This window comes from Triticum aestivum, chromosome 7B (assembly GCF_018294505.1).
Source record: "Triticum aestivum cultivar Chinese Spring chromosome 7B, IWGSC CS RefSeq v2.1, whole genome shotgun sequence".
Lineage (NCBI taxonomy): Eukaryota > Viridiplantae > Streptophyta > Magnoliopsida > Poales > Poaceae > Triticum > Triticum aestivum.
In genome coordinates, this window is record NC_057813.1 from 703048113 (window position 1) to 703066256 (window position 18144).

The following is an 18144-nucleotide window of genomic DNA, read 5'->3' on the forward strand; positions in this document are numbered from 1 at the left end:
GCAGCAACGCGTGGGGTATCATCTAGTATCCTTAAAGACAAGGGGTGGCCGGGGAAGGGGTGAATCCCATCACCGTACTCTGTACATGTGACCAAGGTTTCCACACACCGAGCACCGGTTTGGGAGTCGTTCATATTTTACACGAAAGATCTAGCGCTTATTATCGGGGATAAGTGAAACAACATTCTTCGTCTCTCGAAAAAATCCCTCAAAATCCTAGGACTTCGGCTTAGCATAGATAAATTCGCTAACCTTCCCTGCTAGTGATTTCAGTAACAACACATATTCATCTGGTAGGTCATGGATTTAGGTCCATATCTGTAGAGAATTGAGCTTGATCGGCAAGGGTTATGTAAACCCTTCGTATAGCACCAACATCACGACAATTCCAAGGCACTTCTTCCATAACCCGTTTCGAATCGTCAAGGCAATAGGACTCCAAGGTGTAAAGGTTGTCGTTCAGGGGGTGAAAGGTCACCTCCTTGGCAAAATTTCCACGCCACTCTCATGTTCTTCTAAAAACAGTAATGATTGTTGGGCTTGTCCATATGGACTCGGGTAATGGCTATCCATCATGTCAAATTAGCCGTCACTGCTTCATCCTGTTCCACAAAAACATCATGGAGGTCGTCTTCATCTAAGCCTCCACCTCGCTCATGTTAGTACCCGAGTCAGGAGCTTCATTGTCGATGGCGGAAACCTAGCCCGATGAGAAGAAATTGTCGGGCGTCAAACCCTAGGTTCTCTGAATCTACCGCGGATTCGGCCAAGACCGGACAGTGATCTATAGGATCGCCTCATGATCAGTCTGAGTCGGTCCTTATGGGAGATTTAGAGGCAGGGGAGGCAAAATCTCAACGATGGCCTCAGCGTCACTAAGAGGAAAAGCTAACCCTAGCGTGAGGGGGAAAAGAGGTCTTGATGATGTCCAATAGGTGATCCACATCGAGTTGCCCTAAGGCTTGGTTTACTGCGTGTGATGTTATTTCATGTAAACAAAATTTCAACGGTGACCGTTCGGTGGTCCAATGACCTTGATCTAACTTTTATTATGTTTGAAATAGCTTGTACTTCAAACTTTTATAATAGATGTTGGTATAAAAAAATGTGAAGGCTTAGATGAAAAGAAAAAAAAGACTGACGTCAATCCGTACACTTCTAGCCTCCCTCATGCCGAGTTAACAGCAACTTCAGGTGACAGGCTAGAAGTATACGTCATGACTGCTTTTTGCCTCGGCAGACCCTGGACCAGCAAGCTGGTGTATATGCTTGCGTCGTCGGCAATAGGTAGGTCACTACCAGGCTATTTAGACCGCGACTTAGACTTCGTAGCGAGTGGTGTGGTACTAATGTTTCTTTCCGCACGGTGTGGTACACGCCCAACCGAGCGGTGTACTCGTTCACGGCCCAGCGAGCCACCTCGACCGTCTTCCGTCCTCGGGGGTCATCAGCACCATGCAAATCGTCACCCATGCTTCATGCCTTCATCTCGCCGACGACTGAGTACCATGCCGACCTCATGCATCTCTGATTAGCTTCAAAGCTACGTACTATTGTACTATACACATGCAAATTTTTATACTAGCCTGTTGTAACAAGATGCAATAATCAATCGTCTAAAAAAAGTTTCATGATGCAATTAACAATCGCAATCCTGACGCATCTGGTTGTCTACATTTGCCATTGGATCCATTAAGTAATCTCGTTTCCATGGACTGTTCGATAAACGCTCGCCGGTTCTCCTCACCTACTCCGGCCCCAACGACCACAACAAAACGTGCTTAGCTAAGCTTCAACCTCAGCAAAATCACCACACGAGCCACGTCCGGCCATGGCAGCGGCAGTGGTGGAGAGGTGGGCGGGGCTCGGATCAGCGGTGGCGACCACCACCCCCCCCCCCCCCCCCCCCCCCCTTCCGCCTCTACCTCACCACCTGGGCCACCAAGCTCGCAGCCTGCTTCAACCCCTACCTCCAGATCACCATCTCGGAGCATGGCGCCGAGCGCTTCCAGCGCAGCGACTTCTTCCTCGTCGTCGAGGCCTACCTCAGCGACGCCCGCACCCACCGTGCACGCAAGCTCAAGGCCGAGCTCGGCAAGGACAGCAAGAACCTCCTGGTCTCCGTGGACGACCACAAGAAGGTCACTGACCACTTCCCTGGGATCACCATCTGGTGGTACGCCTCCAAGAGGCAGCCCAAGGCCAACATCATCAGCTTATACCCCGGCGGGGACGAGAAGCGCTTCTACCGGGTCGTCTTCCATCGGCGGCATCACGACCTTGTCGTTGACTCCTACCTTCCTTTCATCCTCAGCGAGGGCCGCGCTGTCACTATCAAGAACCGCCAACGGCGCCTCTTCACCAACAATGCTAGCGGCAGTTGGAACCCCTACGGGGGCAAAAGCGCTTGGAGTCACGTCCCGTTTTCGAGCACCCCGCCAACTTTTACACGCTCGCCATGCACCCCGATGAGAAGGAAGCCGTCATCGACGACCTCATGGCGTTCCAGGAGAGCAAGGAATACTATGCCAAGGTCGGCAAGGCATGGAAGCGCGGGTACCTCCTTTACGGACCGCCCAGCACTGGCAAGTCCACCATGATCGCTGCCATGGCCAACTTCCTTGTCTACGACGTCTACGACCTCGAGCTCACGGCGGTCAAGAACAACACCGAGTTGCGGAAGCTCTTCATCGAAACAACGGGCAAGTCCATCATCGTCATAGAGGATATTGACTGCTCCGTCGACTTCAGAGGAAAACGCCGCAAGGACAAGAAGGCCTCAAGCGACAAGGACTCCGACAACGGTGACAAGCCCAAGCTACCGATAGAGCCGGAGAAGGACGATGCCACCAAGGTGACGCTCTCGGGGCTACTTAACTTCATCGACGGGCTGTGGTCTGCTTGCGGAGGTGAGCGGATCATCATCTTCACCACCAACCACAAGGAGAAGCTGAACCCGGCGCTGATCCGGCGGGGCAGGATGGACAAGCACATCAAGATGTCTTACTGCCGCTTTGAGGGCTTCAAGGTGCTAGCCAAGAACTACCTAGATGTCATTGAGCACGAGCGGTTTGGGGAAGTTCAGCGCCTGCTCGAGGAGACCGACATGTTGCCCACTGACGTTGCAGAGAACCTGATGGCAGTAGCGGATCTAGCCCAATGGGCCAGGGTGGACCAACAATGGAATTGTTCATAAAAAATATATTTTTTCTTAATATTTTTTTACCTTTTTTCCTATGCTACAAAGCTATTCAAAAAATCTCAGGGTGGGCCGTGGCCCACCCTGTCCACTTTCTACGTCCGCCACTGCCAGATGCCCATGCCGAAGAAGAAAAAGAGGGACCTCGACGTGTGCTTGATAGGCCTCATCGAGGCGCTCAACCAGGCCAAGGAGGAAGCGGTGGCGGCCAATGTGAAGGAGGCAGAGGAGGCTCAAGCAAAGAAAGCCAAGGAGAAAGAGGAGACACAGGTGAAGAAAAACAAGGAGGAAGACAAAGAGAGGGACAAAGCACCCGAGGCAACCAATGGGGATATTAAGCAAGGTGACAAGTGAAGTGACATCACGCCAGGAAGCCAAGGAAAAAGAATGAGCTTGTTCAGTAGTGCTCCCTTACAAAACAAAAATGCAGTGTTTGATGAGAGAAAACTAATGCACCTCTCAACTGAAACAATATTTCTTTCTTCTCTCACTTGTAATACTGCTGCATATAAAGCATGCAACAATACAAAATGCTACTGTAACAACGCTTTACCTACACCAAAAGGCTAACAAGTTTTTTTCAGGGAATTAGAAACTAAACATGGTATCATGCAGGCTTCATTACCATTTTACCAACCCAATGCCGCCACTATGCATGACAGTGAGAATATGCAATTAGCGATCAGAATGTATCCTGCTCCTAGAGTTAATTAAGCAACCCAAATCTGAATTGGCCTGTTCATTAATTAATTAACTAATTAAGCAACCCAATTATGCATTCTTTCAGCCCTGACCAAATGTAACATGATATTGTTGTAAGAACAGAACAAAAACAGAGCGTCGTTTACAAAACAAAAGACAGCAGTCTGGCGTATATAGCTCGCCTATAAAAGTTCCTTGTTCTGATGAATTATACAAATGCTACAGCAGACCCGAAGTCACAGACACATGCCAGATTGCCAATGATCAGGAAAGAGAATGAGAAGCATTGCTTACCAGCACACGCAAGGTCACCGTGTTGAAGGTGGTGCCAAAATGGTTCAGCCCGAACACCTCCGATGAGCATGTTTTGATGGATATATAGATGGACAAGAGATATTAATAATTTGTAAGATGAGCATGTGCAGAAGAGGCATGATTTTGCACCAAATTTAAGCATAGCTACATTATGATCAATGATGAGACGGATTGAGGAAACTAAAGCAAGGTTAGATGTAAGCCATCAATACTAATGCTTAATCATCACTCGACAATTTCTAAACTCTTTAGTTTTAGATATACACTAATGACCAAATAAGAAGGAATAAAGACAAACAAGTAAAACGGTGCAAATTTTGACCGAATTTCTAGAAAAATTTGTCCAGAAATTGAACGCCAAATTAGTATCAGTAAATACATAATAATATTTTTTTTACTATTATAGGGTAAATATATTCTTTAGTCTGGAGGAGAATAACTGGCTGAGGTCGAGGAACACTAAAAAAATCATTCTATGTCGCTAAATAGGATTTTTTTTGCTATAAACTTTTCTGTAACCTATGTGAATATAATGGTATCTGAACACATTAACTTTGAAAACAATAATATGTAAAACATATTTTTATAACGGTAAAACAAATCTAGCCGCACAAGCGCGGGTTACCCTTAGGGATGTAAATGGTACAGATAATTCCTGTTTCGGATCAGTATTCACATCCGTTTCTAAGGATATGGTCTGCACTTGCACGAATCCGTTCGATATGGACATAGATACAGATTTTGGTCAACCGGATATCCAACGGATATGGTATCAATAATATCCATCGGATGTGGATTATCCAATACTTTTACAGATTATCTGAGGTTGTGAAATGATTAACTGATAAGTTCAGCCCTATCGGCAAGCCTGATGTATAATTCGCACACCAATTAGAGTCACCAGATATAAAATTGTTGATGTATTGGTGTGAGCTTTTTTTACAAAAATATCAAATCTATTATAAAGATTCATCGGAAGTACAAAGCATCCAACATGATAAAAATTACATTGAAAGTACAGCTTCTCCTCTCCTCCTATGGCGCCAACGACAACGCCAACACGTGTGTAGGAGCTAGGACCCTACCGGGTCTAGGGCGTAGGTTCTAGGGGAAGGAGGGGGCTGGACGTGGCGAAGCTCGCGGTCGACGGCGGCAAGGCGCCGTCGTGTGCGAGAGGGAGAGGCGGCGGCAAGGCGCCAGAGGCGGCTAGCGTTAGGTCTCCCGGCTCCCTTCGGGAAGCCGAGCAAATAATGATTGCTTCTTGCTTGATTTAAATTGATACATCTCCTCTCCTTATATAGAGAGGTTTACTTGACTCCCAAGCAAACGATCCTAATAACGATAAGATAATTGGGCTAAGCCCCTAATAACGATAAGATAACTTGGGCCACAACCCACTGGGCTAAGCCCCTAATATGCCGGTCATAACACTTCTCCCCGCCTGCACAAACAGCTCGTCCTCGAGCTGTAAGGGGGGGAAGCGCTTGCTGAACTCCTCGACGTGATCAACCAGCGTCAAACACCTTCGCGACAGCTGGGGCGGCCAGGTCGGCGGCGACGGCGTCCTCCTCAATGTAGTCTGCAACCTCCAGGTAGAAGAGTCGCGGGCAGACGTGGCCGGGCGTGTAGGGCTCGTCACAGTTGAAGCACAACCCTTGGCGGCGACACTCGAGTAGCTCGGCCGAGGTGGGCCGGCGGAACGGGCGCGCAGCCGCCGCGGCGAGGGGTGCCGCGGAAGCCTGAGCAGGCCGACCCTGCGCGGGAACCTCCGGCCAGGGTAGCGGCCCAGCGGCCCGGGACAGTGATGCCTACTGGATGGCCCCTGCGCGGCGCTCAAACGCGCGGGCATAGTACATGGCTGTCTGGAGATCCTGGGGTCCCCGAAGCTCCACGTCCACGCGGATGTGATCCGGAAGTCCACCGACGAAGAGGTCGGCCCGCTGCTGCGCCTTCACGCCCGACGCGTGGCATGCCAGGGCCTGGAAACGGTCGGCGAAGTCCTGAACCGCGGAGGTGAAGGGAAGGCGGCCTAGCTCTCCCAGGCGGCTCCCACGGATCGGTGGCCCAAAACGAAGGAAGCAGAGCTCGCGGAAGCGCACCCAAGGGGGCATGCTGCCCTCGTCCTGCTCGAGGGCGTTGTACCAGGTCTGTGCCGCACCGCGGAGGTGGTAGGAGGCGAGCCAGGTACGCTCCGAGGCGAGGGTGCACTGCCCGCGAAAGAACTGCTCGCATTGGTTGAGCCAGTTGAGGGGGTCTTCCGTGCCGTCATAAGTGGAGAAGTCCAGTTTGGCAAACCGCGGCGGTGTCTGAGTCAGAGAATTGTGGCCGACTGGCTCGGAGGTACGAAGCAGCGAGGAGTGGGGCGCCCGGTCAGCATGAACATGGCCTGAGAAGTGCCCCACCGAGCCGGAGGGGTCGCCGAACTGAAGAGTGGGCGCGGGCGGTTCTCCCGCCGATGTGTAGACGGGTGGCGGCGATGATCCGGTCATCCAGGCTGGTATTTGGGACGGGGACGGTGGGAAGCGCACTTGCTGGATCGGGACGCCGGTCTGCGTGGGTGACCCGGGCCCCGTGCTGGGCGGTGGCGGGGCCGGCAGCTGCGGCTGCGGTGGCACGGACCCGGGTGGTGTGGTCGGTGCAGCGAGGGTCGGGGCCGGCCACTGTGGCCAGGAAAGCGTGGCAGCGGACGTCGATGGGCCCGGCAGCTGGAGCTGCGGCTGCCCGGACCCGGGAGGCGTCGGGGGCGCAGCGATCGTCGGGGCCTGCCACTGTGGACAATAGGGGGCGACGGCAAGCGGCGACTGACCAGGGCAGGGCGGCTGGTCTGGTCATGGCGGCCGGTGGCAAGGTGAACGACGGCTGACCGGGCCAGTGGTGGTGTATGGGCCCGGTCGGCGCCGTGGTGGCCGCGTACCAGGGCAGGGCGGCTGGCCCGGTCGCAGCGGCCGGCGGCTGCCCGTAAGGCCTGGCCAGGTAGAGGTGGATGCCCTGGATGGCGGTGACGAGGCTATTAAGGACTCCGGTGATCTTCGTCGGGGAGTAGACGGCGACATGCGGCGCGGGGAGGGGCGGCGACTGGCCGGTGGAGGCCCCTGGAGTCAATCGGCGCGGTGGAGAGCGGCGCGATGGAGAGGGCGGCGGTGGTGGACAGCGGCGCGGTGGGTGGTGGAGCAGACATGGTCGGACCCAAGCTACCTGATACCAAATTGGTAGGAGCTAGGATCCTACCGGGTCTAGGGTGTAGGTTGTAGGGGGAGGAGGGGGCTGGACCTGGCAAAGCTCGCGGTCGGCGGCGGCAAGGCGCCGTCGTGTGCGAGAGAGAGAGGCGGTGGCGGCGCAAGAGGCGGCTAGCGTTAGGTCTCCCGGCTCCCTTCGGGAAGCCGAGCAAATAATGATTGCTTCTTGCTTGATTAGATTGATACATCTTCTCTCCTTATATAGAGAGGTTTACTTGACTCTCAAGCAAGCGATCCTAATAATGATAAGATAATTGGGCTAAGCCCCTAATAACGATAAGATAACTTGGGTCGCAACCGACTGGGCTAAGCTCCTAATATGCCGGTCATAACAACGTGCTTAGCTAAGTTTCAACCTCAGCAGAATCACCACACCAACCATTAGCATTATATACGCAACACGTACACGCATGTCAATAAGGCTGGCATATAGAATCATCATCAATGTGCTCAAGCTAATGTCATTACGAACTTGAAGTTCAACCATTTGAAAAAGAAGGAAAGGTTTACATAGAGAGGGGAACTTGGCATCTCTGTGGGTCGTTCTGGCCACGTTTGGTCGTTCGATGGTCCAAAAACCTTGATGTAATACTTATTACATTTGAGATACTTTGTACTTTCTATAAATTTTTATAGGAAAGCATTTGTATATGGCCGACTTTACACCGGCTGCTCGATCTGAACTAGTCGTGCGTCTCACAACTACTACCTTATCTCCTCAGCCGATCAGTGTTATCCCTCTCACCCGCATCTTCCTCTTCCTCGTGCTGACGACCGCCCACCTGCTCCCCCGCATAGACGGCAGCCAACCTCCTCCTCCCCCGTGTCGATAGCCTCACCTCCTGCTCCCCTGAGTCGCACCCATGGAGCCCCCACCACGTGCTGGATTTGCTGCGACCAGCCCCACGCTCGCAGCGTGCTCCCCTGGCCTTGTCGCGAGCATAACAAACACCAATGAGCTCGAGGTCACAAGTTAGGAGCTACGCCCCCAATGCGGTGCTGCTTGCTACAACCCCAGCAGCCGCCATTGCTGGAGATGGCGGTCACAGGAGCTGCAACCGGCAACGGCCGACGCTGGAGCGAGGTGCGTTTCTGGTGGCCTAGAGTCGACATGCTACGTCCAGCAGATTTTGAGCATGTCGATTGTAGCTCAAAATCTGCTGGTCGTAGCATGTTAAAATTTGGTGGTGTAGAATCAACATGCTACGACGCTGGTCGACCAGCAAATTTTGCAGCAGATTTTGAGCGGTGGCGTAGAGTCGACATGCTACAATCGGCCTATCACCTTAAGTTGTTGTTAAGTCTGCTGGTCGTAGCATGTCACCTTTCGGCAAATTTTTATCAGGAAACATTTATTATGTTTGAGATACTTTCTACTTCCAGCAAATTTTTATCAGGAAACATTTGTATAGAGCTGACCGGCCCAACTTTGCGTCGACCGCTCGTGTGTCGCTCAATCTGAACTAATCGTGCATCTCACAACTACTACCTAATCTCCTTAGCCGATCCACATCATCTCTCTCACCCGCATTTATATCTTCCCTGCGCCGACGACCGCCCACCTCCTTCTCCCCCACGTCGACGGCCGCCCACCTCCTGCTCCCCCGTGTCGATGGCCCCACCTCATGCTCTCCAACGTCGCACCCACGGAGCCGCCAGCACGCGCCGGATTTGTTGCGACCAGCCCCGCGCTCGCCGCGTACTCCCTGGCCTTGTCGCGAGCACAACAAACACCGACAAGCTCAAGGCCACAGCTTACGAGCTACGCCCCCGACGCAGTGATGCAACCCCGACAGCCGTCGTTGCTACAGATGGCGGTCATAGGAGCTGCAAACGGCAGCAGCCTGTGCTGGAAAGAGGTGCGTTTCTGGTGGCGTGGAGTCGACATGCTACAACCGGCATGATTTTGAGCTAGAATCGGCTTTTCCATTAGCTGGAACCGACGAGTTTTTTTGTTGTGGCCAACCATGACGAGGCAATTTTGCTGGAATTGGATTCTTTTTTTGCTAGAACCGACGAAATTTTTTGCTTCAACCCGGCCAAAAAGTTTGGGCGGCCGGCCGGCGCCTAGCATCAACCATGTTTATAATAGATCTTGGTACATTGGAAAAAAGAAAAGTGAAGGCTCAGGAAAAAAAGACTAACGCCAATCCATACTTCTGGCCCCTCTCATGCACGACTTAACAGCAACTTAAGGTGACAGGCCCACGGCCTAGCCCGGCCAGAAGTATGTGATGACTGCTTTTTGCCTCGACAGACCCTGGACCAGCAAGCTGGTGTATATGCTTTGCGTCATCGGCGAAACGTGCGTCGCCACCAGACTATTTAGACCGCGAAGTAGGCAACATGGCGAGCGATGTGGTACTAAAACGCACAAGGACGAACCGAGCGTGTGCTCGTTCCCGGCCCAGCAGCAGCTAAATGCTCGCTGGGCCACCTCCTCTTCCGCCCACCAGCAAACCTGCTAACCTGCTCAAAAAACAAAAACAGCTAACCTGCTCAACCGGTTCTCCTCAGAGCTCCTCCCCACCTGCTCCAGCGTCAACGACGACGACGCTTGGCTAGTTAGATTCAACCTAAGCACAGCACCACAGGAATCATTGGCATTATATACGCAACACGTACACGCATATACGGTCCAGTCCAGGTAAGCCTGGGAATAGTTTGGACTTGAACCTTAGTTTCAGTTTGGTTTTCCTGTTACATTGTGTCTGGTTGGTTTAAATGGGCTGAGAATCTAAAGCAATTTGGTGTGATTTGGGTTTTATAAAATACTGGATTGGACTGTTTGAACCTGTGGACAAAATACAGTCTCCAGGTCACTACGAATTTCTATCAAGACACGATACCAAGAGGAGCTCCAGGTCCGGCGATGATGGCGATCATGGAGAGGTGGGCGGGGCTCGGATCGGTGGTGGCGACCATCATCTTCCTCTGTTCCTTGGTGCAGAACTGCGTCCCCCCCCCCCCCCCCCCCCCCCCCCCCCTCCCCACCTTCCGCCTCTACCTCACCACATGGGCCGACAAGCTCGCCGCATGCTTCAAACCCCTACCTCCATATCACCATCTACTAGCCCTAGTATGGTGTCGAGCGCTTCCAGCACAGTGACTTCTTCCCCGCTGACGAAGCCTACCTCAGCGATGCCTGCGCCCGTGTGCAAGCTCAAGCCGAGCTCGGCAAGGACAGCAAGAACCTCAGAGTCTCCGTTGACAACTAGGAGGAGGTCATTGACAACTTCTCCGGGACCACCGTGAGGAGGTCATTGACAACTTCTCCGGGACCACGTGAGGAGGTCATTGATGACTTCTCTGGAACTCCTACCTTCCTTTCATCCACGACGAGGGCCGTGTTGTCACCGTCAAGAACCACCAACGCCGCCTCTTCACCAACAATGCCAATGGCAGTTGGAACCCCTACCGGGGCAAAAGCGTCTGGAGCCACGTCCCCTTCAAGCACCCCGCCACCTTTGACACGCTCTCCATGCACCCTAATGAGAAGGAGGTCGTCATCGACGACCTCATGGCATTCCAGGAGAGCAAGGAATACTACGCCAAGGTCAGCAAGGCATGGAAGCGTGGGCACCTCTTTACGGACCGCCCGGCACCGGCAAGTCCACCATGGTCACCGCCATGGCCAACTTCCTTGACTACGACATTTACGACCTCGAGCTCACGACGGTCAAGAACAACACCAAGTTGCGGAAGCTCTTCATTGAGACCATGGGCAAGTCCATCATCGTCATAGAGGACATCGACTGCTCTGTCAACCTCACCGGAAAACGCCACAAGGACACCGGCAATGATGACAAGCCCAAGCTACCGATAGAGCCGGAAAAGGACGAGGTCACCAAGGTGACGCTCTCAGACCTGCTTAACTTCATCGACGGGCTGTAGTCTGCTTGCGGAGGTGAGCGGATCATCATCTTCACCACCAACCACAAGGAGAAGTTGGACCTGGCGTTGATCCGGAGGGGTAGGATGGACAAGCACATCGAGATGTCCAAGTGCCGCTTCAAGGGCTTCAAGGTGCTCGCCAAAAACTACCTTGATGTCATCGAGCACAAGTTCTTTGGGGAAATTTAGCAGCTGCTCGGACATGTCGCCCGCCGACATTGCAGAGAACCTGATGACTATGTCGAAGAAGAAAAGGAGGGAGCCCGACGAGTGCTTGACATGCCTCGTCGAGGTGCTCAAGCAGGCCAAAGAGGACGCGGCGGCGGCCAAGGTGAAGGAGGTAGAGGAGGCCAAGGAGGCTGCAGCAAAGAAAGCCAAGGATAAAGAGGAGGTAGAGGTGAAGGAAGACAAAGGGAAGGACAAAGCATCGGAGGAACCAATGGAGATATCAACAAGTGAAGTGATCTCAAGCCAGGAAGCCAAGGAAAAAGAGTGAGCTTGTTCACTAGTGCTCCCTTGCAAAAGAAAAATGCAGTGATCTCACTTGTAATGCTGCTACATATAAAGCGTGCAACAATACAAAATGCTAACAAGACCCACTGAAGGACAATGAAAGCAAGCTGATGCTCTCAGGCCTGCTTAACTTCATCAACGGGCTATGGTCAGCATGCGGCCATGAGAGAATCATCATCTTCATGACGAACCACAAGGAGAAACCGGACCCGGCACCGATCCGGAAGGGCGGGATGGACAAGCACATCGAGATGTCCTATTGCCTCTTCGAGGGCTTCAAGGTGCTCGCCAAGTACTACCTGGACATCATGGAGCAGGGCTGTTTGGGGAGATTCGACGGCTGCTCGAGGAGACCGACATGTCGCCCACCGATGTGGCAGAAGCCTGATGCCAATGTCGACAAAAAAGAAGAAGAGGGACCCTGATTATTGTTTATTAGGCCTCATTGAGGCGCTCAAGCAGGCCAAGCAGGCCAAGGAAGACACGGCAGCGGCAAAGCTGAAGGCGAATGAGGAAGAGGAGGCAGAAGCAGAGAAAGCCAAGGAGAAAGAGAAGCAAAGGAGAAGAAAGAAAAGGAGAAAGACGACGGGAAGGGCGCAATACCGGAGGAAGCTAAAGGAGACATCAAATAAGGTGACGAGTGAAGTGACAGGAGTAGAGGGAGCATGTTAGTGCTCTCTTACAAAGTTACAAACACAAACAGATGCAGTGTTTGTTTAAATAAAATACGCCCTCCGTCCGAAAATACTTGTCGAAAAAATGGATACAAATGGATGTATCTAGAACTAAAATACATCTAGATTCACCCATTCCTCAGACAAGTATTTCAGGACGGAGGGAGTATGTATCACTGAACTGAATAAAATAATATTGGTTTCTCTTCTCAACTATTAATTCAGATAGGAAGTAGCCATTATAGTGTTGCTATATACTAGTACATTATGTTATAATACCAAATAGTAACATGTTATTGTTGTAAGAACAGAACAAAAACTGAGTGTCATGTCATATACACCTTGTGGCAACTCCTTGTCATAGAAGCGCCTCTGGAAACCGGAGCCCATGTAGACCGACGCGTGGAAACCGGGGGAGATGATGGTGTCGCCTACATCCATGACCAGAAGCGTCGCTCCTATGAAGAAAGGCCTGCCCACTCCTCTCAACTGGAGGAAGTGATCGGAGACGTAGCCTGCGCCGAACCTCCCCGAGAAGTTCCAGATGCTGCAGAGCGACACCAGGGTGCTGGTCTCCTAATCGTGTAGCCAGAGGGAGCCCCTGATCTGGCTGAGTTTGTTCACCTTGGCTAGCCCCGATCCCATCCCGCAGGCCATCGCAAGGAAGAGCAGCCAAATGGCCTGCATCACATTCAGGTTTTCTTTGTGCGACAACACATCCTGACCAGATCCCATAAACGCAGTGCTAGAGCTGGCTCTTCTTGCTGTTTTGACTCCGTCTTCTGAGCCCTTAAGAGTTACTACTACAACAATAGCTGCTGGAGACATGATCAACAACAGGAGTATCGCGAAGCAAACACTCTGCCCAGCTGAACCTATCACGAATACTTGGTCGCAGATTATGACAACCATCATGTACCCAGCGACAGTAACGGCCATGAGAGAGAAAGCATCAAGGAACTTCTTGTTGTACCGCCGATGAGGGTTGTGGACGTCAACAAAGTACATGAGCAGCAATGCGATGGCTGTGGGTAATATCGTTAACATAAGTATGAAGCTGCCAGGATGAATATGGAGGGTGTGCTGCACCTGAACCAGTATTGCTCCACTCAAGCACAGAAAACCCTGTTCGGAAAAATGCATAGACGGTTTAATGCCATATAAAGGAGTAGGACATATTTGTACTATTGTAACAAGAAAAAACATGATACTCTGCCTAATAAATGCGACTTATGATTGCTAGTTTGCTACGTCGTCGAGAAACAGAGTGCAGGTTAGGATTATTGAGCAAAGTGTGTGCAATGTTGGATCCACACATGTTTGCATCGTCAGAGTTGCGAATACAGTTAGCTGAAAACTCAAGACAATAACGCTGAAAGTTCATGCAATTAACGCAAATGACAGCTCCACCCACGCAGTGTGGTAGATACAGGAGTTCAGGAAACAAACATGGTGCTGAAAGGATGAGAACAGCAAAAGAAGGCTGAATTATTGCGCCTCTGGTGTCTCTTGGCCAGAACACATTATAATGAACAGTGACTGCGCCTACACAATTTTACTCTTCTTCTAGAACCAGGGGTGCTGCCCCCCAGGGAGCAAGAATTCCTACCATGGTTATACTGTATGGATGAATTACTATAATAAGTTTAATAAATCACATGACTGTACTTTTCCAGAACTGTCTGTATGTATTTTTCTGCTACTTTCAGCATATACATCATCTGCATACTGTGCTATGCCACCAGAACAACAAGACACATGATTCTTTTGATTTTTGGTTCCAACTTTGAAGCAGTTTTTATTTCACATTGGTGTATTGTAGCATGAATCGCTATAGGTCTAATTAACCACATCATTTAGGTACTGACTGATGCAGAGCAGAGACTGAATGCTGCTTAGCAGAGTAGTAAGAAAGAAAGCCAGCGAGGGGAATCAGGACCGCAGTACCTTCACGATGCCGTTGACGGCGCCGCCGTGGTGGGGGAAGTTCTCGACGGCGGTTACGGCATCGGCCATATTAAGGAAGGTCTGCGCCTGCGCGCCGCGCGGCGAGCAGCATGTACAGGTAGATGAGCGGGAGCGGGGCCGGCGCGACCCCGGCGACGGCGAGCCACATGGGGAGGAACCCGGCGGCGCAGAGCGCGGCGCCGGCGAGGAGGACGATGCAGGGGCGTCAGAGGCCCCCGGGCGCCTACGCGGAGAGGAAGCCGGAGAGGGCCCCGGAGTTGGCGCCCACGTCCTTGAAGAAGGCGACGGCGTCGAGCGCGGACTGGTCGTAGCCCTGCAACGCCTTGATTGCCGGCGAGTATACACCGAAGCAGTAGCTGCCCCCCGCGAAGCTGGATCAGCGCGCTCGCCGCGAGCGCCGACCACCGGCCCACCACGGGCCTCGCGGCCATCGCCGCCGGAACAGAGGAGGAAAAATAAAGCCTTTTCTTTTTTTGGCTCGTGATGTATCTGCTTCAAGGCTCCAATGTTGTTTACTCAAAAAAAAAAGGCTCCAATGATGTGGGCCTTCTTCTATGCCGACACGTAAGCTATGTGACACGCACTAGCCGCCCGCGTCATTGACACCGTGGGCCAACTGAGAGGAAACCACAACAATTACTAAAATAGAAAAATTGAGCATTTTTTTATAAAACTTTCAATCTATTTTTTTTGCTTCGATTTATTCAGTATGTCATAACAGCAAAAAAAACACAAGAATAAAAAATTACATCTGTCATGACAGCACAACGACTACAAATACCCGAGCAAGGCGAAGGCGCGCCGCCGTTATTGCTTATCTCTCACCGAAGCCATATCAAACTTGTTGTAGTAGACAATCGAGAAATCGTCGTACTAATGCCCCACAAAACCAACGCACCGGAAGAGTAACAGTACTTATAGAAAAATTGAACATGATGCAAAAATAAATGATTGATTTCTTTTGTGAAAATGAATCTATAGTGTTGTCCAAATTGTTTAGGGATTTTTTTTACATGAAAGTAATTAGAAGTGGTCCAACTCAAAAACAAAGTAACTCAAAGTTGTCTGCGTGTTTTGTCAAGGCCGTTCTTCATTCATGGGGCTATATTTTATGGGATATGTGGCTACATTAATTATGTGTGAGACTTAGGGCATCTTCAACGCTCGTCCATAAAATTGCTTCAGCATCTGTCCGCGAATAGGGAACCAGTCCGCGAACACTGATGGGGAGTCGGCCATCCAACGTTGCACGCATACATTTCAAGCATTGTCTGGATTAACCGGACGAAATTCATGCAAATACGGCGAATTTCATATAAATCGGATGAAATTCATTACATTTTGAACATTTTTTAACTAAAAACTATATTGTACTAAGGTAAAACTAGTCTACGGCCGGCGTCGACGGATATCCATTTCCACGACGCGGATACCCTTGACTAGTCTACGGTTGGCCGCGACGGATCTTCATTGTCTTCCCCATGTCTGGCAGCCCGCTCATCAGACTGTGTTGAGCCCCGAAGGTATATGCTTCAGCGCAAAGGGCGGCTCGCTTCCTCATGTTCGGCAGCGCCACTCATCGGAATAGCACCGCCGGGTTGTGCTTCAGCCGGAGGGGCTCCACTTCCGTGAAGCACTGATCAAGGTTGATTTTTGGGGCAGGGGACGACGGTGGCCTGCGACCGGGCAAGACGCCAGTTGTGTACGCCGGCGTCACCTCAGTAGTGGCCTTCATGGGACCCAAGCGGTGGCGGTCTCACATGTTTCTACTTCTCCTCGATGATGGCGGCTAGCGCAGATATGCTGGCCACTATTTCATCGATCCCCGCGAAGTCGGCTTCTTTATCCGTCGACAGGGCGTGGTTACGCATTCGTTGACGGCGGATGGCGCGGTCGCAGGCACGGGAGAAAGCGGTACGACACTGCATCGTCCACGACAACCACAATGCATGTGCTACCGTGCTCCCCACATGCTGGCCTAGAGCAACTCGCTGCTCCTCGGCGAGCTGCCTTGGAGCTTCGATGGTGGGGGAGTAGAGAGTTGTCTCTGGATCGTATTCGACAGGCTCGATGGGCCACCCAGTCAGGCTTTATGCCGGAGAACTCCTCTTCCTGCTCGTCTAATGGCATGGAGATTGTAGAGAAAATTGTGTAAGGAGGAGATGGGAGAGGAGTGTGGTGTGGTGTGATTTTTTCCCAGCATCTGGCACCGTTTAAATAGCGGGCAGATTGTCGGAGCCAACCGGCGTTGTGTTTAATGAAGGGCAGACTTCTGGGCGGAGTAGGTTTCTCGGCACACACGGGGGTTTAATGGAGGAAGACGGGCAGTCTGTGGCCTTTTGAATGTGGCGAGGAGGCGTGTTCAACCGTGAGTGCAGTGGGCGGCGCTCTCTCGGTAGTCGCGCTGCTTCAAGACGATAGTGAGAGGTTGCGTCTGTCCTGCACCAGCGTCAATGCATGCGGAGCAGCAGCTCTCCAACAGCATGAATGCGGGCAGCTGGCATCGGCCGAGAACACACGTGGGTGTGGGTGGGTGTTTGGGGGTGGGCCAAGGTGGTCAGACGCAGGCGTGGCAGCGGCCCAGACGCCCGCAAAGCCCCTCCCCCACTTTGTCTCTGGTTTGCGGGAAAAAGATCGTCTGGACCACCTGGCGGACTGATTCATGCCCGTGTTGGATGTCACAACACATCCAGACCACGCGGTCCGGACATAAAACGGGTGGTTTGAGGGTCCACGTTGGAGATGCCCCTAGGAGCAAAAAACAGATAAGGGTGCTCTTACCAGTTTCGTTTTCATATTGTCAACAGAAATACGAACGTGAATATGAATATTCTTGAGTACCAATGCTGATCAAATATTACTTGGATGTGGATACATATTAATGTTTTCTTGATTCGGAGTGGATACGGATAATTGTGACAAATTAGTTAAAGCAAATAAGAGAATATCTAGATCACACAAAAAAAATCAACATGCAACATAAGTCAACCATATAGACAAGTTTATGAATAAATACTACACAATGCATAGTAATTACTAAGTTTAATTATACAAAAATTTGGACAACTTATTAGGCTTTTATGCTGGATATTTGGCATATTGGCAAATTTGGCATGTTGGATATATATTGGATGGAGGGAGTATGATTTATTCCTCTTCAACTATTTTGATAGTGATTAGCTTGGACAACTTGCTATTGTGTGCCCAACTAATACAGCTGTTGATATTAATGAGGCGGTCTACAAGCGTGTTCATGGTAGTTCCAAAGCATTTCTCAGTTCCAAAGGGCACTGATTATGTTGGCAATGCTGATATGTCGTTTCGTCCATAGTTTGTGCATTCTATAGTCATTGATAATTTTCCACGGAATGAAATTAGTTTGAAGATTGGTTTGCCTGTTATACTTCTGACAAATATGAACCGATCATTGAGACTCTGCAATTTTACATGTCTACTGATCACTAGGCTTGGCGAGAGGGTATTTGATGGGGAGATGAGATTATTACCGGGGCTAATAAAGGTAGATGTGGTTGTATTACCTGAATCTTTCTAAATGCTCCGAGTACTAAATGGCTATTCACATAGCGCCGCTGCCAATTTCCTGAGCATTTGTGTTGTAGTATGACAATCAATAGAAATCCGT

General features: G+C 51.1%; 3 pseudogenes; 2 read left to right on the plus strand and 1 right to left on the minus strand.

The window, feature by feature from the left end:
* The first annotated feature begins 1831 nt into the window (after nucleotides 1-1831).
* LOC123163023 (AAA-ATPase At3g28580-like) lies at nucleotides 1832-3553 on the plus strand (annotated as a pseudogene).
* Nucleotides 3554-10762: 7209 nt separating this feature from the next.
* LOC123158531 (AAA-ATPase At3g28580-like) lies at nucleotides 10763-12531 on the plus strand (annotated as a pseudogene).
* Nucleotides 12532-12740: 209 nt separating this feature from the next.
* Nucleotides 12741-14932, minus strand: LOC123160063 (uncharacterized; annotated as a pseudogene).
* Between the last annotated feature and the right edge of the window lie 3212 nt (nucleotides 14933-18144).